A 23,572-nucleotide genomic window follows, 5' to 3' on the forward strand; every position below is an offset into this window, starting at 1 on the left:
ATCTTACTCTGTGATGACAAACAGAATAATCACATAAGAAAGGGAACATTCTCCAATGAGGGGGTAAAGGGTGGCTGCACACATGGATAGGAAACATCAAATTAAAAATAACAGTACAACACAATACAAACACAGTGTTTCAGTTATCTGGTCCACTGCCAGCTTTGTGGAGGGACAGTTTAAGCATAGGACCACTTTTGTATTTGCCCTATGTACCAGAACTCAATTCTGGGCTGAGCCTTATCCAAACAAGCTGGGTGTTTTTTTGCATATTGCTAGCACTGATCTTGGGTGGTAGCCTTTTGATTGTTGCAAGAAAAGCCGCCATCTTGGTTTAGATTGTTGTTGGTTTAGGAGAGCAACAAACTCAGATCTTTATAAGATTATTGTCTGAAGATCTGTCAATATGCCAAACAAATAAAATAATAAACATAAACATGTTAGGTATTGCTGTGTCCCAAAATGTCCGATCTATCAAAATATAATAACTATTATTCCCATCATTGAACCCTGTTACAGAATATAGCACCTAAATGTGCAAAAAGCCACTTTTTGGTCATTTTGCAACATGTAAAACATTTTATAAAAAGTGATCAAAATGTTGTACAGTCCTCAAAATAGTAGCAATGAAAATGTCATCTCATCCCACAAAAGATGACACCTCACACCGCTCCGCACACCAAATTATGAAAAAGTTATTAGCCCCAGAATATGGCAAAATGAAGATTTTTTTTTTTCTTGGACAAAAGGTTTCCATTTTTTTCCCCACAAATCAATAGCTCTTGAGATGTAAAACAATTTTATACATAGCTCTCTCTGTGAATGTAGCAGTGCTTGATATGTTCAGCATTGCGGATACACATGTCTCCTGCACAGAAAAGTGAGGTACAAGATCTTCCCTGTTCCCTATCAGTCTCTTCATTCCAGTCTCTCTTTGCACCTCATGCTGCTCCCCTCCTTCACCTTACAGTCAGCATTTTGTGCACTGTGCAGAGAAGCTATTAATAGACTTCATGTAACTGGTTTGCTTAAGATTTCTTCCACTTATTACATGTTCCCTGCTCCTCCATGTGATGAGAGCTGCCAGGCTAATCACCATATACATCCTGTACGTGCACTGTGCAATGTTCAGTGGATTTACTTGTTGGAAACTAAATGGATTTTTACGCTAAATTAAGAGAGAACACAAGGCATCATGGGATCTGTGGCCAAGCTAACTGGACTCGACTTGAGGGCATAGACTGACAGACATTAGTCTCCGCCCACTCCACCTCTGGTGAGAAAGATTTTAGTCAAACACTTTCAGAACAGTAAATGGCATAACTTTGGAAAGAAAAGGGCGAACAGCACATTAAGTATAATATTTTGGTAAAATAACTACAGTTATGCTTTAAAACAAAATAAAACATAATCCAAAATAATCCAACAGGATGAATAGTCGGTACCCATTTAAAATAAAAAAAAGATCCATTAAAAAGTATAACGAATGATAGAGGATGGTGTGAAGAATAAAGAAAGAAAACTCAAAAGACAGTAAATTCTTTAAACAAATTTTATGAACAAAATATACAATATATACATCATTCAGAAATGCTAGATCTTACAAATCCAACAGGTCCCTAGTGTAGGGCCCAGTTGACGACTGGCTCTGAGAAGCCATGGCTGAAGAGCCTTCATAGGGGCCATAGAACATAGGGGCCATGGCAGGGTATCTGCTGAGTGGAGGTGGGCTGGGAGGGAGCAGGCCGCCGACACGCTCTCGGCATCTATCCAAAAACAGAACCACCTCAGATTTTTCTTGTGCTTTACCCTTTATGAACAAGCAATGCTGCCCTGCAGTTCATCTTGTCATTCTCATACACATCCTTGAGGATCTTCCCACCTCTCCCTCAATTGTTCCAGCACCTCTGACTCGGCAGCAATACTGACTGTGGGTGCTGGTGGCTGCTTCCTTTTATTTGCACGCAGCATTGGTGGTGGTGGAGGTGTTGGTGGTTGGTTGGAGAGATCCCCTGGCTGCTCCTCAAATGATTGCTCCGCTTCTATCTCTGCTGTGTCGGTAGCGGGAGTGTCCTCCAAATTATCTGCAGTTCTAGTGAAAGAAAAATGAATGTAACGTTAAAATTTGGGCTCATATTAAAAAGTCCATTTATGCAAGTACAATTCTTAAGAGACAAGAATGTAAAAGGATTTTATTAATAAAGCTTTCAGGCAAAAAAAATTTAAACAACTTACTCTACCACGTCCATCACCTAATCCAAAAACCAAAAGTAACTCGTATATATATAAGATTTTTTTAGCAGGTTGCCCCTTCCACTGCTCCCTTTGTTGTTGTTTTCCCGATTGTAGTGGCATCGTGCTGAGACCCAGAGTTTAGAGACCGTTTTTACTAAAAACAAAAAAAAAATAATGAAAGAAGTTCCTATTTCCAGCAATCATACAGAACACTTTTATAATGCATATGGCTGCAGGGATGAGACAGGCCACATGGCTGCAGGGACTATGCAATACAAATGTTCGCAGGGGAAGGGTATGCACATGGCTGCAGGGGTGATACAGGCCACATGGCTGCAGGTGTGATACAGGCCATATGGCTGCAGGGGAGATTCAGGCCAAATGGCTGCAGGGGTGATACAGACCACATGGCTGTAGGGGTGATACAGGCCACATGGCTTCAGGGGTGATACAGGCCACATGGCTGTAGGGGTGATACAGGCCACATGGCTGCAGGGATGAGACAGGCCTCATTGCTGCAGGGGTGAGACAAGGGATATGGCTGCAGGGGTGAGACAGGCCTCATGGCTGCAGGTTTGAGACAGGCCACATGGCTGCAGGGATGAGAGAAGGCACATGGCTGCAGGGGTGGTACAGGACATATGGCTGCAGGGGTGGTACAGGACATATGGCTGCAGGGGTGATACAGGCCACATGGCTGCAGGGGTGAGAAAGGCCACATGTCTGCAGGGGTGAGACAGGCCACATGTCTGCAGGGGTGAGACAGGCCACATGGCTGCAGGGATGAGAGAAGGCACATGGCTGCAGGGGTGGTACAGGACATATGGCTGCAGGGGTGATACAGGCCACATGGCTGCAGGGGTGAGACAGGCCACATGTCTGCAGGGGTGAGACAGGCCACATGTCTGCAGGGGTGAGACAGGCCACATGGCTGCAGGGGTGAGACCAGGCATATCGCTGCAGGGGTGAGATATGCAGGGGTGAGATATGCCTCATGCATACCTCCCAACCATCCCGCTTTCAGCGTGACAGTCCCGTGTTTCGGGCTCTGTCACGCTGCCACGGAAGGCGGAGAGAATGTCCCGGGCCCCGCCCACTTTCCCCGCTTTGTCCCGCCTCCTCCAGCCCCCGTAGTTTAGAGCTGCAGAGCATCCAAGGCATGGGGGCCGGCCCCTGCTACCTCCTCACATGATGTCTGCACCAATCATGTGAGGAGCGAGCTCCACCCCCGGCAGGCCACGCCCCCTCCGCAAGTCAGTCGGACTCCAGGGGAGAAGATGGAATGACAGCAGGTAAAAACCTGAGGCTACAGTGGGGGCTGGGGCACAGGAGGAGAACAGGGGGTGCTTGAAGCTACAGGAGGAGGACAGGGGGTGCTGCAGGCTACAGTGGGGGCTGGGGCACAGGAGGAGGACAGGGGGTGCTGGAAGCTACAGGAGGACAGGGGGGGCTGGAGGCTACAGGGGGACAGGGGGGCTAAAGGCTACAGGGGGTCTGGGGCACAGGAGCAGGACAGGGGGGGTGCTGGAGGCTACAGGGGGGGGCTGGAGGCTACTGGAGGAGGAAAGGGGGGCTGGGACACAGGAAGAGGACAGGGGGGGCTGGAGGCTACAGTGGGGGCTGGGGCACAGGAGGAGGACAGGGGGTGCTGGAAGCTACAGGGGGGATGGGGCACAGGAGCAGGCTGCTGGTGGGCAGGAGGAGGCTGCTGGTGGGCAGGAGGAGGCTGCAGGGGGACAGGAGGAGGCTGCAGGGGGACAGGAGGAGGCTGCAGAGGGACAGGAGGAGGCTGCAGGAGGACAGGAGGAGGCTGCAGGGGGACAGGAGGAGGTTGCTGGGGGACAGGAGGAGGCTGCTGGAGGACAGGAGGAGGCTGCTGGGGAACAGGAGGAGCCTGCTGGGGAACAGGGGGCAGGTGGAGGCTGGATGACAGGAGGAGGAGGCTGCAGGAGGACAGGAGGAGGCTTCAGGAGGAGGAGGCTACAGGAGGACAGGAGGAGGAGGCTGGGGGACAGGTGGAGGAGGCTGGGGGACAGGAGGAGGTGGCTGGGGGACAGGTGGAGGAGGCTGGGGGACAGGTGGAGGCTGGGGGACAGGTGGAGGAGGCTGGGGGACAGGAGGAGGAGGCTGGGGGACAGGTGGAGGAGGCTGGGGGACAGGAGGAGGAGGCTGGGGGACAGGAGGAGGAGGCTGGAGGACAGGGGGCTACAGGAGGAGGCTGGGGGACAGGAGGAGGAGGCTGGAGGACAGGAGGATGCTTGAGGGGGAGGTCAGAGGACAGGAGGATTCTGGAGGGGACTGTGGGACTGGAGGACAGGTGGAGGATGCTGAAGGAGAAGGCTGGAGGACAGGAGGCCACAGAATGAGGAGGATAGAGAACAGGGACCACACCATGTGAGGAGGGGAAGGGGTAGGAGTACAGATAATATTATGTGTAAGTTTGGGGAGATAAATAAAAGTGGAAAACGAAATGTAAAGGGAGGATAAAATTAAAGAGGGGTTTGCAGATTTGCTTTAGGGGATATTATACGGGTCCATAGGGGTGGCCAAAGTAAGGGGCACTGTACTATGTGGGGACCGTCAATGTTGATATTATACCATGCTTGTGGGTGGGGCAATGGGCGTGGTTTAGAAAAGGGGGAGGGGCTTTTGTCCCTCTTTCTCTTGTCCAAAAGTTGGGAGGTATGGCCTCATGGCTGTCGGTTTGAGACAGGCCACAAGGCTGCAGGGGTGAGAGAAGGCACATGGCTGCAGGTGTGATACAGGGCACATGGCTGCAGGGATGATACAGGGCACATGGCTGCAGGGGTGATACAGGACTGATGGCTGCAGGGGTGATACAGGACTGATGGCTGCAGGGGTGATACAGGCCACATGGCTGTAGGGGTGATACAGGGCACATGGCTGCAGGGGTGAGACAAGGCATATGGCTGCAGGGGTGAGACAGGCCTCATGGCTGTAGGTTTGAGACAGGCCACATGGCTGCAGGGATGAGAGAAGGCACATGGTTGCAGGGGTGAGACAGGCCCTAAAAAGGGCTCCCATGTCATTCATTAATGAAACCTGCCACCGGATCTACCTTTAATAGGTAGATCTGAGATGGTAGGTTTGCTTTTTCATAATTCTTATAATCATATAAATGAATAACCACTTTTAGATTGAAGATGCACACATAGTCTATGTTTCTTGTTTTTTTGTGGTAATTATGTTGATGATTCACCTACCCTTTTCTTTAAAAAACAATATTATGTGAATAAAACTCATTTACAAGAAATTAAGATCCCCGGACGTTAAGGTCGGCACTTGGCTCAAGCCCACAAAGTGGACATAGTTGTACAAGCTTTCATCTCACTGTAAATAATACATCTTCCATTACTGATAAGATGAAAATGTGGATTGATGAGCTAATCAAATTGCTTTCCGAAAAACTACTAAGTAACTAGCTACTAGATATAGAGACCACCATATACTCAAGATCCCTTATGCCAAGTGTGTGCACTTTAAATTTTTTCTTTGTGTTCACAGCTCTTCTTTCTACACTAGTTCATAGAAATAAAAATCATTAGACAATAACAACTTCCTTCATAAAGGGGTTGACGAGGAATGGACAGAATGGAGTAAGAAGCAATGTGGTCTGTAGTGGCTAAAAGCTGTAGTAATGGCCATGGTTCCCATCAACAATTATTCTGGGCCAGCCCCTTTAAATTGAGAGCAGCCTATTGAGTTTGTACTTTTACAATTTGTAAGAGGTGATAATCTTGGCTCCTCTTTTTTTAATGTCTTCCATTATTTTTAGAATATTACTAAGAAAAAAATATTTTGTGGACATACCATTGTACAAACCATCTACATGTTTAATTCAGTTTTGGAAGACAAATCAACCTCAAAACCGTAATGGCCAAAAACAATAAATATATATTTTGGACTGAACGGTGAAAGTATTTTTTTCCTTCTTTCTTGTACATTGCATGGTATAATTGGTGCCTATAGTGAGTATTTTGTAGGATTCAATATTTTTTTTGCAAAAAAGCTCTAGAACATTCAGATTGGTTGGGAAACGTTTGTGAACCGCAATTTATCTTTAAGATCCTGACCTGCTGGAAGGTGAACCTAGGCCTCAGTCTCAAGTGTTTTGCAGCTTTTTAATTTTATTTAAATATAGTCCTGCAAAAGATTTTACTATATCTTTATCAGAATAATCTCTTAATCAACCAAGTATTTCATAAGTGCAAAGAGCTGCCATAGTGTCACAGGTGCTCCCGCAACTCATATCTCGGGTCGCAGGCTCACCCGTGCACCTCACTGCCTGCAAGCGTTCGCCCGCACCCCTTACCTGTCGCCGCTCCTGCTCCCGCTCCTTAGAGGGACAGCGCATTGTTAATTGGCGCTGGCCATTTCCCAAAATTCCATATAAACCTGCCCCTCCCTGCACACCCTGTCAGATCTTCGTGCTTAGTGCCATAGAAAAAGCTTGTTCCCATGCCCTTTGCGATAAGTGTGTTTTCCTGTTGTAACCCTGGTTCCATTCCTGACTACACTCTTCTGCTGCCTGCCTCACTTGCTGCCCGTCCTGACCATGTCCCTGACTACAATTCTGCCTAACGTCTGTGTACCTCGCCTTGGCTGCCACCATGGACAAAGTCACACCTGTGGAACGATCTGGTGGTACCACACCACAACAAGTCCAACCCAGTTTGCTTCGGGCTCGAGAGAAAACCATGTGCCACTTCTGGTCTCAGGTGTCGGCTTACGTCATTGTCTGCAGTGGTCCAGTGGGTCCACTGTCCCTGGAGCCTGACACATAGTTTCTGGTATTACTATCTTTTAGGTTAGGGCATTGCATGGTTTAAGGACTCTAACTGTAAAGAGTCCTTTCCGATATAGATATAAACAATTTTCCAAATTTTTAAAGGAAATTTCAGAATCAATAATAGTCCAATTTATTTTTTATAATGCTTTTAAAATTAAGGATCTATATGGAATTTGGAAGTTTACAATAAAACTTTAATTTAGCCCTGAAATGTACAAATTCATGCAGTGTAAAAAGGAAAAAAATCTCACATCCATGGATTTATTATTATTTTACCAAATTTCCTTTTCTTTTTACTGTTCTGAAGCTAGTTGCCAAAAATATGGTAAGGCTCCAGAGTAGTGACACAGCATTACATGAGAGACAGAGAGAGGTCTCAAAAGGTGATATTTAAAAAGCAAAAAAATCTACAAGGAAAAATCTTGCTAAAAAGTGACTGCGTCTTAAAGACTGAAGGTCAGGAGGGTCTGGTAGAGGGTCTGATATAGAGCTGCACCCGATCTCCCAGAGAGGAGCCTCTGCACCTCTCCCCTCTCCCGGGTGTCCTACAGGACCTGCGGTGATGTCAGAATCATGTGACTAACCACATGCTTCTTATATCACCACATACTGCCAAGAATGGGGATATGCTGCGCTGGGACAGGGTAAGAAGAAAGGGAAGATGGGAATAGGGAAAGGGGGGAAGAGGGGAAGGGGGGAAGTGGGTAGAAGGGGAGAAGTGTGGGGGGGTTCTGGGTGTATAGCTGAGCTGTGTGTTTAACTGTATGGGTGAAGCAGAGCTGTGTGTAATTGTATGGATGATGCAGAGCTGTGTGTGTAACTGTATGGGTGAAGCAGAGCTGTGTGTAATTGTATGGATGAAGCAGAGCTGTGTGTTTAAATGTATAGATGATGCAGTGCTGTGTGTGTAGATGTATGGATGAAGCAGAGCTGTGTGTGCTGTGCTTTAGTGCGACCAACAGGGATATTTTAATTGGAGTAAAATACATTTTTCCTTTTTTGGAAGCCTAAATCTGGGCTGCGTCCCCTAGTAAGAAGCGTCTTATAGTCCGAAAAATACGGTACGTTTTTGATCTTACCAATTGGCTGCAAAGAGTGAAAAATTTAAAGGGTTATATTATATAAGGGAATATTTTCTGTACCCACTGTGTATCCCTCACAACACAACTAACCACTCTGATGCTCATACAGTATATAAAACATCCACAGTGTTGCCCTCATACTGTAATATGATATACACTATATTCTCCCTGAATAACTTGTCATATATTATCCCCACTGATATGATAAATATTTGCAGGGCTTCATAAATTCATTACCCTATATATAGTACTCCATAATAAATTACAGTATGTACACCCCTCCGTCAATTATTAGACATACTGGACCGAACGCCCCCCCCCCCCCCCAAGCTGTTAAAATCTGTCCAGTATCTTGTGTAAACAAATTATTCTCTCACAGAATTAATCAGCAATTGAAGGTTTACCTAATGAAGATAGAAACTGCCCGACATAAGTTATAAAAGTAATAGGCAACTATGTCCTACATGACAAGAGCTATTGAGAATATTGTGAGAATTTGTGTGAATAAAAGCCTCATGACTTCCAAAAACACATGCAGGCTTAAAGAGGACCTGTCACCAGATTTTTACCATAATGACTAACAATAGGGCAGATTTACTTACCCGGTCCTGTTGCGATCCAGCGGTGCGTTGTCCGACAAGGATTCGGGTCTGCCACGATTCACTAAGCTCGTGCTCCCGAGTTCCTGCATCTGTCGCTTCTGCGCTGAGGTCCGTGCGGAGTTCACCTGCCTCTTCCCGGTGCTTGTAAGTGCGTGTCTTGCGTCACAATTCTAAATGTTAAATCCTGCGCGTCATCCGAATCCATCGGGTTGTCCGACGGCCTGCCTCTCCGATTTCTGTCGTGTGCACGCCGGCGCCGATGCGCCAAAATCCGATCGCATGCACCAAAATCCAGGGGCAATTTGGCGCAAAAAAGAAATTGGCAGGAAACACAACGAAAATGCGTCCGATGGACCCTTAGTAAGTGAGCCCCACTGTCTGCTAATAAAGGGTTACAAGTGGTCACATGACATGAACTGTGACCAGTAAGGAGGCATAAGGCATAAGGCTCTTCCTTTAGTCAACTGTTTTTTTTATTTCATTCCAAGATGTAACTTCCAATTTTGTGATCACCGCTGCTCAAATGATCCTGCAAATCAGATATTGAGCCTGGTCTGTTTGCCAAGACACATTTTTTATGGCCTTATTCTCATAGGTTTAAGGCAATGTGTGAGGAGGCCTTGAGATTGTAAGGTCATATTATAACTACAATAGCAACAATAATCTTTCTTTTTTTCCAAGTAGAAAAGTAAAGATGTTTCCTCTACCATTTATTAAATACTTTATAATAAAAATTATAATTATTTTTATTATTTATTTATATAGTTCACACAGATTACACACCGCTGCACAGAGCTTGCCAAATAGGTCCCTATCCCCAATGGGGCTCACAGTCTAATCAACCTTTGCTGAAACCTCTTGTGATTCTTCACTTACTGTTCTTTTTCTTCATCCCCATTACATCTCACAGTCACTGTTTCCGGATCATTGTACATATTGGACATAATTTTAGTAGACATGTTTCTGTTTCATTCCATAGACGGTGTCCTTACTGCTTTACACTAGGGTGTACACTAGAGACCAGCAGTTAGAGGTCTTGCATCACACAGTAATTAGCCAATGGGACGACCCCTGAGAGATCTGTGTAATTAATCTTTTTTTTTCATGCAGGTATCTTTGTGACGACTGCCCAACTGGGAATTTATTAACCCCTTATCTCCACACCTGTTTTCCATGTTAATACCCAGGCTATTTTAATGTATTTTTTTTGTCAATGCCTTCTACAAGCTATAACTTTTTTATTTTCCAGTCACCCAGTCTTTGTTTTAATAGCACAATCTTCAGTTTAATGTCATACTATTGAACTTTTATTAATTAATTAATTAAACCACCTTCGGCGGTGGATCACATTAAGGACAACTTTCCCTTTCAGTGGCAGCAGGCCTCTCTCAGATACTTGGGGGTCACAATCCCGACTGTTATACGCTCTCAATTATACACCCCTTATGGAGCGTACGTTGAATGATTTGCAAACGTATGATTGTAAGCGTCTCTCGTGGTTCGGTAGAATCAATGTCTTGAAAATGGACGTGTTACCTCGCTTCTTGTACATTTTTCAGGGTGTGACGATCCTGCCCCCCACAGGCTTTTTCCGCACCTTGCTGCGGTTCGTTTGGGGTTCCAAGCGACCTAGGATAGCTTGGAAGACCCTAATCAGACCAAAGTCAGGGGGGGGCAGGCCTCCCCGATCTTAGATTGTACCATCAGGCGTCTATACTTCTTAGATTGCTTGACTGGACATACAATTCGCTTTCTAAACAGTGGGTCGCTCTGGAACAGACGTACGCCTCATCACTTCTCAAACTGTTGCCGTGGGTTCCGTCGGGGACCTTTCCTGCGCCTTACGCTTATGGAGATCCCTGATTGCTAAGAAGTCCCTATCCCGGGAACTCAGCCCACTCTCCCCGATATTTTGCAACCTGGGCTTTCCCCCGGGAATGGCCAGGTTGTCTTTTCTGGGCTGGGGGGTCCTTGAAGACCCCCGGATGTATGATATTCTACAGGGATCCCCCCTACCTCTATATGGGGATTTTAATCAATGCCAGGGTCGCACTGGTAGTTTGTGGTTTGAGTACTCGCAATTGAGATCCTTCATAGTCAGGGCGGGGGAAGTAGCAGCATTTGCCGGTTCCCTTACAGCATTTGAAGGGTTATTCCGACTGGATTCTGCCCCACCACATGCCATCTCTCAAATTTATTCTATCCTGACGGGTGACTCTAAGACATCAGGACTCACATTTGTAAAAAGTTGGGAAAGAGAGTTAGGGGCCCCCCTGATGCAGGAAGACTGGGACAAATCCTTCCTCTTCACACACAAGATGTCTTCTGCTTGCTAGGCCCAGGAGAAGGGATATAAGATTGTGTCAAGGTGGTACCAGGTGCCGACAGTGTTGCATCTAGCCTTCCCTTTGGTCTCGGATTCTTGCTGGCGCTGTGGAACCAACAAGGGAGACATGCTGCACATGTGGTGGGGTTGTGAGGCTCTTAAGCCCTTTTGGAACCAGGTGTTCGAAATGTATCGCCGAATTTCGGGCAAACAGGTGGCCGCTAGCCCGGATATGGCTCTCCTCTCAGTTCTTCCCGGCCAGATCGGGGCCCAAAAAAGAGACATTTTGCGCTTTTGCTTAATTGCGGCCAGGGCGGTGATCCCGCGCCACTGGCGCTCCACCTCATGCCCGTCTATGGCCGAATGGGCCAACGAAATGTCTCACCTCTTCTGCATGGAGGAACTATCTATTATAACCCCGGAGGCTCATGAAAGGTTTCTGCGTGTGTGGTCCCCATGGATGAGCCTTAGAGACTCCCAGGAATTCAAAGCTCTTTTTGAAACCCAGGCCACCTGATGGGCTCCCTTAGCTCTCTTTCAGTGGTACTTATAACCCTATTATAGAGGTTGAAAATATCTGATCATTTACTCACTTATCCCTTTTCCTGACCCGAGGGGTGACACCCTATAGGATCCTCTTCCCTATGTGTTCTCCCCTGAATGTTTCTGTCTAATGTTTTGTGTTCTTGTTTTGTGTTCTTGGTGTTTGTCCTTCTCGTGCCATTTACTGGCACTTTATCCTCAGCAGACATATGGATTCATGTTATGCCCTAATATATACAGTACGTCAGGAGATAACGGGCCTCGAGGGGAAGAGGAAAGGATGTGAGACGTTGTATATCTCTTAGGGTTCTATCTCTGAGTCGTGCCTCCCCATCACCCTGGAGGTCACTATACTCTCACAGGGCTTTGCTGAAAAAGAAATGTATGATATGGAAATATGTATGTTTCTTATTGCAAGTTATGTTGTATGCTTATTCTTATAAGCCTCGTTTGTTTGTGTATTTTGACTTGTTACTTTCATAGTTCAATAAACTTGATTCAACATAATTAATTAATTAGTTTCATTTGCATAATAAATCCTTTTAGGGGGGAAAAAACAATGTGGCTGTTTAAGGGATTAGTTATATAGAGCTGTAGTGTTTATTTGTTCACATAAAAAGTTCACAAACCTTTTGATCATGTTTAAATTTTTTGTGTCATTTTTGAGCATCTTTTTTTCTTTATTTCTTTAAAGTTTTTGTTACATTTGATAAATGTTTTTATAGTTTTTAACCTAGGTTGAAACAGGCGTGGAAGTACAAAATGTGATTTTAGATTTTTAGTTTTAATGGGGCAGGTCATTCTTGTGAGTTCTTTTCTTTACTTTTTTCTTTAATTAGTTATTTATTTTTTTTACATAAACTTTATTTTTAATTTAAATTTTTTTATTATTTTGCCTCACAAGTTGGCACTGACAGGAGATAGCATGATCTCTAGAAGGCACCTCACACTTGTGGAGTGCAGTACATTATACTGTGAATTATACAGGATACAGGATAGTACTGGCAGCCCTGGGTCCCTTACAGTAAAGTCTTTGCTATAGAATTGATAGAGAATACAAATCCAGTGGGGGTTGCGTCGTGGGTATTTCTACAGCAGGCCCAAAATAGCATAGGAAAGTACTTTAGCGTACACCATTTTCTGGCGCGGTAGTACGAAAGACAGTGCTGGTCTCTTTTATTTAGCTTCTGCTGTATGTGGAAGACATTACAGGGCCCTTATCACATGCACTCTTGGTGCTCCCCTGGAACACAAAACCATGGTATATCCCATATTCATCAGAGCACAAAGGGCATATGGTAATATTAGTCTTAACTGTTTTTCTTTGATCATATGCATTCATTTTAATGCTCTTGACTTCTATCCTCCTTAGGCTACATTCACATGGCCGTATGGGGACATATATATGGCCGGAGTATATACGCAGTATACACTCACCGGCCACTTTATTAGGTACACCATGCTAGTAACGGGTTGGACCCCCTTTTGCCTTCAGAACTGCCTCAATTCTTCGTGGCATAGATTCAACAAGCTGCTGGAAGCATTCCTCAGAGATTTTGGTCCATATTGACATGATGGCATCACAAAGTTGCCGCAGATTTGTCGGCTGCACATCCATGATGCGAATCTCCCGCTCCACCACATCCCAAAGATGCTTTACTGGATTGAGATCTGGTGACTGTGGAGGCCATTTGAGTACAGTGAACTCATTGTCATGTTCAAGAAACCAGTCTGAGATGATTCCAGCTTTATGACATAGCACATTATCCTGCTGAAAGTAGCCATAAGATGTTGGGTACATTGTGGTCATAAAGGGATGGACATGGTCAGCAACAATACCATGTTAGGCTGTGGCGTTGCAACGATGCTTAATTGGTACCAAGGGGCCCAAAGAGTGCCAAGAAAATATTCCCCACACCATGACACCACCACCACCAGCCTGAACCGTTGATATAAGGCAGGATGGATCCATGCTTTCATGTTGTTGATGCCAAATTCTGACCCTACCATCTGAATGTCGCAGCAGAAATCGAAACTCAAACGCAACGTTTTTCCAATCTTCTACTGTCCAATTTCGATGAGCTTGTGCAAATTGTAGCCTCAGTTTCCTGTTCTTAGCTGAAAGGAGTGGCACCCGGTGTGGTCTTCTGCTGCTGTAGCCCATCTGCCTCAAAGTTCGACGTACTGTGCATTCAGAGATGCTCTTCTGCCTACCTTGGTTGTAACGGGTGGTGATTTGAGTCACTGTTGCCTTTCTATCAGCTCGAACCAGTCTGCCCATTCTCCTCTGACCTCTGGCATCAACAAGGCATTTCCGCCCCCAGGACTGCCGCTCACTGGATGTTTTTTTCTTTTTCGGACCATTCTCTGTAAACCCTAGAGATGTTTGTGCGTGACCATGTCTACATGCCTAAATGCACTGAGTTGCCGCCATGTGATTGGCTGATTAGAAATTAAGTGTTAACGAGCAGTTGGACAGGTGTACCTAATAAAGTGGCCGGTGAGTGTATACTTCCCCATAGATGGCAATGGGCGCACGGTGCTGTATGGAAGTGATATGGTGCGGCACATGTGCGGCAACGTAACATTCTGTAGCAGGGGAAAAGATAGGACATGTCCTTTATTTCCCCCGTAATATGGCGCTGTGCGCCATACATCACTGTGGAGAGGGGCGGGGGTGAGCAGCACTCACACTGTCCTGTGAATGTAGACTTAGTTTTTACCATACCTCAGAGTGGAGAAACGTTAGTCTTTCCTAATTTCTAAGACGTGCTAATTGCTAATATACCTACTTCTCTGAACAGTGACATCTTCTTTATATCCAAATACATCTTCCTGCTTCACTGGTAGCTCTTTTCAAATAAATAGCTTTTTACATCCAGAACCAAATTCAAGTGTACATTGTCATGCTGTATTCAATATTCTATAGCAGTACATGGTAAATGACATTCCCTGTAGCTCCCTACTTTCCTGTAGTTCTATACAGCGGTGTAACTAGGAGAGGTAGGGCCCCATAGCTAACTACTAAATGGGGACCCCTTACCCCTTAAAAAAATAATGCATACAGTATATACAAACCATATACACAGACATACAGCATATACACATCACATATACATTTAGAGCATATACACATCATAAATACACACATACTGCATGTTTACATTGAATACCCCAGATGCCGGGGCTCCCTGACACTGTGAGCCACTGTGTGGCTGCTACCCCTGTAGTTAAGCCTCTGGTTCAATAGAAGACCCAGTTATAAAGAGCTGATCAGAATTTTAGCCCCTTAACGACCAGGACCTTTTCCATGTAAAGAACTGTGTGAGGGCTTGTTTTCTGTGTAACAAAATACACTTCATAGTGATTGTATTTAATATTCCATGCCCTGTACTGGGAAGCAGAAAATAAATTCCAAATGCAGTAAAATTGGTGAAAAAATGGATTTGTGCCATGTATTTGTGGTCTGGGATTTTACAGCTTTCACTGTGCACCCCAAATGACATGTCTACTTTATTCTTTAGGTTGGTACGATCACAGGGATATCACATTTGTATAGGTTTCATAATGTTTTCATACATTTACAAAAATAAAAATCCTCCTGCACAAAAAACTATTCTTTATTTTGCCATCTTCTGACGCTAATAACTTTTTCATACTTTAGTGTATGGAGCTGTGTAATGTGTAATTTTTTGAGACTTTTGATGATGTTTTCAATGCTATCATTTTGAGGACTGTATATGCAACAGCCCTTCCAATGCATGGGATAGGTGGATGTTGCGAAAGTGTCCCTCTCCATGTCTGTAGCTATCTGGTGAGCCTTCACAACTCTCTCACCTCTAACATGGTAAACTTAGTAATTGCAGCTGTTAGCCTCTGCCTGGGAGGACATGAGTTAACAGTTCTAACCAATGATATGTCATTGCTCTGTCATTACTGTAAGAAAGGAGTGTGCTGGTTGGACAAGTGCTTGCTACCTCATAAGGGGAAGCTGATAAAACCCCTCGCAGGTGGGAGCACAGGGTCTTTTGGCACATGTCTTGGCCAGGAGGTCTTTGACCAGAGAGGAGTCTACCTAAGCCTAGGAAGAAGAAGTGTGTGAGGCAAGCTGCCCTGACACAGATCTAGGACAAAGCTCCACCACATGGACTATGTCCCTTCACATCTTGCCCAGCCTGAAGATACTTTATGAGGCTGTGAGCAACTACATTCCTGCGGACCTGCTCCAACATTGTAATATATGGTGTATAATGAGACAGCCTCAGTCACAAGAAAGTCTTTGTGTGACCCATGGCTGTCATAGCAACAGATTGCTGCTCCCCAATGACGTCAGCCTGTGAGCCCTCTGCAATCACCACAGCTGACGCATGACATAGTAATATGTCACATGTTGTTAAAGGGTTAAAAGCTTGTAGACAATAAAAAAAAATCTCATGGGATTCTGGTTTTTATTGTTTGGAAATCAATAAATTAGCAGCCTAATATAATGTACTACCACAAGCACAAAAGATGGCTCACAAGTTCACCAACCCAATTAAGTATATATTTATATAGGTGAGGACATATAAAGCATAACTTTTCATGAATGTATTAAAAAACAACAACAAAACCACCAGGTACATCTACAAATCACACTAACCACCAAATTGTGGTCAGTATCTCAATAGGACACGGTGACCATCCCTAATGTTAGGAATACCCTAGTATGCCCTATGGGTCCAATTGTAACCGCGTTCCATTTCTAGTGCCACCAACAGTGGAACTTTCAGTGGAACCATCATTTGAATCATATATACCAATGTATATCAGTGCTGCAGAGAAACCGACAGTGGTCAGTGGTGTGGCATAGTTCACTCCCGCAGCAGCCAAATATTCCTAAACTAAGAATATTTGAAGGGTACCGGCAACTAGAAAACTTCCTGTCTAGCACCCATTCCAGCTTACCCATTGGTCAGTGTATCCCTGTAGTATACAATCCAATCATGTTGGCGCAGTAGCGTCTATGGTCCACCTACAGTGGGTATACACCAATAGTCATGATGGTGGAAGAAAGGTGGAAGAAAGGTGGTTACTGTGCTGAAAGGCAATAGTTTACTGATGCAGAACTACCATCGCACACGTGTCTCCATGTGTGGTAAGACAACGGCGCTCCATTTCCAGTCGGACTGTCATTACGACACATCACTTCCAATATTCCGAGGTGCCACCTCATTAGTTTACAATCACCGTGGAGACGCAAGGGAAGGGTAGAGGCATGGTTGGGCCGGATATCTCTCTATAGCAGCCCATGTCCACTGCCTCATAAACTTCAATGAAGAAGAGAATGAAGGGACAAACCCTAACATTGCATGAAAGGACCTTGATAAAAGACGGAAGACTCTTAAACCAAGTTGTTTTTTGGTTGGTTAGAAGTAGGACATATCCAGACAAAGGACTATCTAGATCCATATGTTATACATTCCATCCTAGATATTCAATGGACAGAAAACCAAATAGAGAGGTCATATCTTCTATGGAGAATATCATAGCCTCAAAAAATTACAACAGTTGTAGATGCACAGTTATCCATCCATATCTCCCTGCTTTTCAGTATGAAATTTTTGTTCCCTATCTATTATTTCATACGGATGCTACCAAATTCAGATGAATGATATAAAGGATAGATTCTCATTCAAATCCTTAGGGGATACTGTTCCGCTTCTAAATCTCCATTAAGTTTCTCTCTGCAGGATCATGCAATCCCAGTCCCCACCCCTAAGGCTTGGAGCCACCACATCAATGCCCATTGATTTGATACTATTGACGTTACCAGCATGGCATTGATTGATATGTCGTGTAAGAGTTTATTGGTAATATCTCCCAGATGTGCCCCAATCCGTCGTCTCAGTTCCAGTTTGGTCTGCTATATGTACTTCAAGCCACAGGTACATACTGCCCTATAGAACACTGGCAATCAGATGGATGGCGATTATCCCGTTCTGACTTAATTATACTCCACGGGAATATTCGGGACAAAAAGTGCTAGATAGGTGACCTTTTTGCCTAACCTGATATGACTAATGCCACAAAACTATTAGGGTTTGTCCCTTCAGTCTCTTCTTTATTGCTGTTTATGAGGCAGTGGACATGGGCTTCCATAGAGAAATGTCCAGCGCAACCACGCCTCTACCCCGCTCTCCAGTCTCTATGGCGATTGTAAACTAATGACCCAGTGCCCTGCGATACCGGAAGTGATGTGTCAGAAAGACAGTCCGACCAGAAATGGAGTGCCGGCGTCTCACCACACATGGAAATATGTACGATGCCGGTTCTACATTAAACTAAGTAAACTATTTGCTTTCATTATAGTTGTTAAGGTAAACCTAGCTGATAGATCAAATCCTGTCATTTCTACTTCTTCTATTTTCCTAAAAGCATTATAACAGAGACTTCATTTTAAGATGGCGCCGGCATCGTGATTATAATGAAAACAATTAAGGCTAAAGGAATGTGGAAGTGACGTCAATAAGCAACAGCAGGGAACTTCTCCAATCAAGAGACTACATGAGCTGGGGATTCTCCGCCCCCTTCAGCTTCCTTCATAATTTCTATATAGCTTTGTGAAACCAAATAAAGCTTGTGCAGTGCAGATTTTTGCCATGGGTAACAGCATTAGCAAATCTTGCATCAGCAATTTGTTCTGAGTCATCCTTTGCATGCTTATTGATTAGAAATACGCAGCCAACGCACACTAAAAGAGGATGTCTTAAATCCTACCCCAGCACAGTAACCGGCTTTCTTCCACCATCATGACTATTGGTGTACACCCACTGTAGGTGGGCCATAGACGATACTCAGCTACTCATACATCGGTATATATGATTCCCCTGATGAAAGTTCCACTGTTGGTGGCACTAGAAACGAGTCGTGAACGCTGTTACAATTGGACCCATAGGGTATACTAGGGTATTCTAAAATTAGGGATAACGCGGGACTGTCCTTGTTAGGACGGGATCTATGTTCGGGTAATGAGGGCGAGTGGAGTTTAGGGCACACTAGGGGCAGTGCTTCTATCTTTTTCCTGACCTAAATGTGCCGATTACCTGCCAGCAACAGCCCTCTTCATCACAACTCGCATAATGGGTGAGAACTGAACTATTTAATATTACTTAGAGTTCATATACTTGGTGCTGTTTGTGTTTGCATATGGACTCTGATGGTCACCATGTCCTATTGAGCTACTGACCACGATTTGGTGGTTAGTGTGATTTGTAGATGTATATGGAGATTTTAGTTGTTGCTTTTTAATACATTCAGTAAAAGTTATGTTTTATATGCCCTCACCTACATAAATGTATTTTTATTGTTTGGCTAATGTCAGGATTCGGGATGTGTGAATCAACTGAGCCAACGCGGGAGGTGGTACTAGCCGACACCTGGGACCGGAGTCTAAGTGGCACCTGGTCTTCACCAGAGCCCGCAGCAAAGCAGATTGGATTTGCTGAGGCAGGATACCACCACGGTGGCAGCCGAGGGCGAGGTACCTTAATGGAAGAGAGTCTCGTGGCCGGGTCCAGGCAGAGGGTCAAGGCAGGCAGCAGAGATGCAGGGTCAAGTCCAATAAGGGGTCAGCAACGGGAGGTCCAGCTAGATGGTAACGGGAACTCAGGCTCACGGGACACTGGAACACAGCAACACGGAGGAACACTCGTAACACGGCAACACATGACAACACAGGACCAGGAACACACAGGAGCGCAGGAATATGCAGGAATACACAGGAACGCAGGAATACACAGGAGCGCAGGAATACACAGGAGCGCAGGAATACTCGCTAGGAAGGTTTCTCTCAGGCTGTGAGGCACAAAGATCCGGCAGAGCAGGACGGGAGGTCCCGCATTATAAGGCGGAGGTTTTCAGCCAGCGCACCAATCAGTGGTGCGCTGGGCCTTTAAATTTTCGGCAGCCAGCACACGCCCTAGGAGGCAGGAACGCACGCGCGGCAGTCCGGAGGATAGCAGGAGCCGGGAGAGGTGAGTCCGGCGCAGGGGCTGCAGTGCGGGCCCACGGAGGTCCACGGGTGCGACCGCGAACCGGGACAGGGATTGCGGGAGCACCCGTGACAGCTAACACATATAGGATAGTGTACTTCATCCAATCCAATTTGTATGTTAGTTGGAATTGTATATTTTATAATTGTAACCCCAAAATTGTATCTCAAATGGAGTAACAATTGGAATTGGAATTTAAAAATGTTGGGTTGTCATAAGAACCAGGATTACCAATAAAGCTTAATTAAAGACAGCTTTAATAACTGTTAAATTACCAACATCCAGAGGTTTATTTGTAACTAGGAGGTTGTCTGTAAGTCGGGTGTTCTTAAGTAGGGGACTGCCTGTAACTGTGTACGAATAGCTAAGAGGCTACAGACTTAAAACAAAGGACTTAACAAGGCTGGCGGCTAAACATAAAGGGCACAGGATCCCAAAAGAAAGAAACCAAACACTAGGTGAAGAGAATATATGGGAGGCCCGATTGTAGGAGTATATGGGATATGAGCTGAATATACCTTATGGCTCTAAACATCTTATATTCATATTACAAAGTGGCTGATGTTCACAAACCTTCCCACCTTGTCTTTATCAAAAATGTGAAGTCTATTAGGAATGTAGGTAAAAACTGATAAGTGTGGTTTCTATAGAGGTAGCCATCGTCAAAGTTTGTGTGTAACGGAGAAAATATCTGAAAACCAATTTGCATCTGAAACTGAATTGAATATTCAGTAACTCATTAAAGAAATGCAAAGATACTAATGATGCAGAAATGAGGCTAGAATATGAGTGCACATGAGATGTTCATATCAGCAGGGTGCTGTATGAACAATTGCCAGTCATTAGCAATCAACATTTAAGGGGATGTCTGCTGAATTATAAGACAAGTTGTGTCACACAATCTATGAAAACTGAATTTCACAATTATAAAAAGTGTTTTAAAGTTCACTCACATAATGCCGAAACTGCAGCTGCTGCATGATTTTACAGCTGCAACTTAATCTCATCTGCAAGATCACATGGCATTAGGGCATTATGTTGTGCAGGGCTTCAACTGGGTGCAGTTATCACACTATCCATAACTGGCAGGAATTAGGAAAAATTGCTGCTGAGGAAATCACTTTTTCTGGTGGATTCAAGTAATCTTTCATATTAAAATCAATAATATGATATATATATATATATATATATGAAATATATATGACTTAAAACGGATCTCTGTGGATATGGGGCCTTCATAAACAATATACATGTAATTAGAAAGTTAAATATAAATATAACATAATTTAATAATGTTGATATTTGGATAGTACTTCTACAGACTTTGATATAAAGCTATAAGGACCTCATGCAAATCTCTCTGTTTTCAGTCATCTGAATCATCATCAATGATGTTGCTTGTGATTAAGTAGTTAAATGACCACCCTTTTTACAGGAGTGATATTGCAGAGTGTTCCCAGAAGTTATTTAGTAGAATGGAAATATAACAAGAAAAAGCAGAATAAAAGGCATTCACAGCTCAAGGTAAAAGTGTAATGTACTCACCAAGAATTAAAGCCGATTGCATTTTCCCTGAAATCCCTCTGTAATCCATCTACATTCTGTGGTTTTAGGCTTCCTCATGCGATATATACTATATGCTCTCTGGTTGGTGAGAATGCTTTGCTGAAAGACTATGGCCACAGTTGCACCAAAAACTGGAATTATCATTCATCTGGTTCTTACAGAATCTGTAATACAGTAATGTGATGTTACCTATGGTCATGGTATCACACACCAGTAGTGATACAGTAGGAAATTAGATTACTTACATTACTTCCCCATTGCAATTAAGAAGAAATCCAGTACAGGCTGCGGGGACATTGCTGGGGGCTGTGGGGGACATTGTTTGTGGGGGCTTTGAGGGACATAGGGGCTGTTACTGTTACTTACAGTATAATGTCCAAACTATAATAATTACAGCATCCCCAATGTTTTTTACAATATACCACACCCCCCTAGACTGATTGCAAATACCATCCCCCAATTTTAAATATATATTATCCACCTGAATTGTATATTTGCTGCACCCCCTAATTAATTAATAAAAAGCACCCTGAAATAAAACATGTGATCCTTAATAAATATACGGCACCTCTTTAATAATTAAAGGGGTATTCCCATTTCAGCAAATTAATGTTATTATTTGTATTATAAAAAGTTATACAACATTCCAATATTCTTTCTGTATCAATTTCTTACTGTTTTCTAGATCTCTGCTTGCTGTTATTCTACAGAAAGCTTCTATGTTTACTTTGAGTGGACAGAAATCTGACCGTGGTCACACAGGTGTACGGCTCGTTATAACACACAGCTCTGATAACCCACTGTGATACTAACAAGCTGTGCATCTGTGTGACCATGGTCAGATCTCTGTCCACTGGAAGTAAACATAGAAGCTTCTTCTATGAATTCTGACATTTACTACCATAGAGTCATAGATTTTCTTTTGAATTTAGGCTAGGAGATTGGCCCTTCATTATGATTTTTTACCTCCAAACGTCACTGTTGGTAGTGTTTTGGGGTGATATGTAGTGTCTTTTGGTTTCCAAAGGTTTAAATTTTGGTCTTCTCTGACCAGACTACATTCTCCCTTAATTTGATAGAATTGTTGTTGAGAAAGCGTTGAACATGCTTGAACATACTTTTAGTTCAGCAATGAAGTCTTGTGTGGTGCGGGTACCTCTAGGGCAGTGGTGGAGAACCTATGGCACGGGTGCCAGAGGTGGCACTCGGAGTGCTCTCTGTGGGCACTTAAGCTCAGCACAGAGTTCACCGGACAGGACTCAAAGAATCTAACTGCAGTTCCACACAAGTCAAGATTTACTAATCTCAGTGCTATTTTAACCCTTTAATCGCCAAGGAAGTATCTCATAGTCTGGATTTGCCCTCCTGCTTTCAAATGTATCAGTGTCCGTAGGAGGCTGTTATGTTAGGAGAACAGTTCAACAAATAAATAAATTACTGCTTATATTGGCACTTTGTGATAAATGTGTGGGTTTTGGTTGTAGTCTGGGCACTCGGTCCCAGAAAGGTTCGCCATCACTGCTCTAGGCCATGGATGGTGAGTGCTTTATTTATTGTTTTCTTTGAAACTTTTGTACCTGCTGATTCTGTGTCTTTCTGTAGCTCTTTACAGGTTCTCATAGACAATCTTTCTGATAATTCTTTTCACTTCTGTGTCTTAAATCTTTCAGGGAACACTAGGTTGTGGCCCGATTATGCTGAAAAAATGCTCCCAGATAATGATCCCAACAATGCTCCATGGTACCTTCAGTAGGTTAGAAATTCATCTAAACCTAATGCCAATAGTATGTTTTACAATATGGTTGTGAAGGTCTTAAGACAAATTATTGGTGTAACCAATCATGAGATATTTCTTGTGTGGTGCCTTGGTAATGAGACACCTTTTTAGAGAACATCAGTTGAGCCAATGTCTATTATTTTTTCACTAAGTGTCAGGATTGCTTTCTAACTTCTGATAAATTTCATCTAGTGCCATGCCTTTCTATGGACTTTCCTGCCTTCCTTCATGTGTTCAATACCTTTTCCCTGTACAATTTCTCATTACTAAACATAATTTATGAACATCTACAGTTTGTCTGGATGGGTTGTTACTGACATCTGGTGAAGCAATATACTACACCCCTGTTATTCCCAGAATTGATAAAGGTCACAAAAGTAGTACCCCACCGACTTTTAATGAATGTAGATTGTAGATCTTCTGAAGATTGTCAAAGCTTCGAAGGCTTCAGAAAAGTTCCAGATTAGGGAAACATATATGTATAATGTATGTGTAATAAGCCAGAAGTTTAATAAAGGTATTACCCCCTACCTTTAAGTTTACATTACATTTTTCCCCAATATCACTACTGTTCATTTTTCATCATGTGTTAATATAGAAC

General features: G+C 43.9%; 1 long non-coding RNA gene across 1 annotated transcript; it reads right to left on the reverse strand.

Annotated features, from left to right (window-relative positions):
- Window positions 1-1,607: 1,607 nt before the first annotated feature.
- On the reverse strand, window positions 1,608-21,353 carry LOC140068930 (uncharacterized). Its single transcript, XR_011848638.1, has 3 exons — window positions 21,174-21,353; window positions 19,122-19,258; window positions 1,608-2,092 (listed from the first exon to the last, which is right to left on the reverse strand). It is a non-coding gene; the product is annotated as an uncharacterized lncRNA (long non-coding RNA).
- Between the last annotated feature and the right edge of the window lie 2,219 nt (window positions 21,354-23,572).

Source organism: Engystomops pustulosus, chromosome 7, assembly GCF_040894005.1.
Source record: "Engystomops pustulosus chromosome 7, aEngPut4.maternal, whole genome shotgun sequence".
Classification (NCBI taxonomy): Eukaryota; Metazoa; Chordata; class Amphibia; order Anura; family Leptodactylidae; genus Engystomops; species Engystomops pustulosus.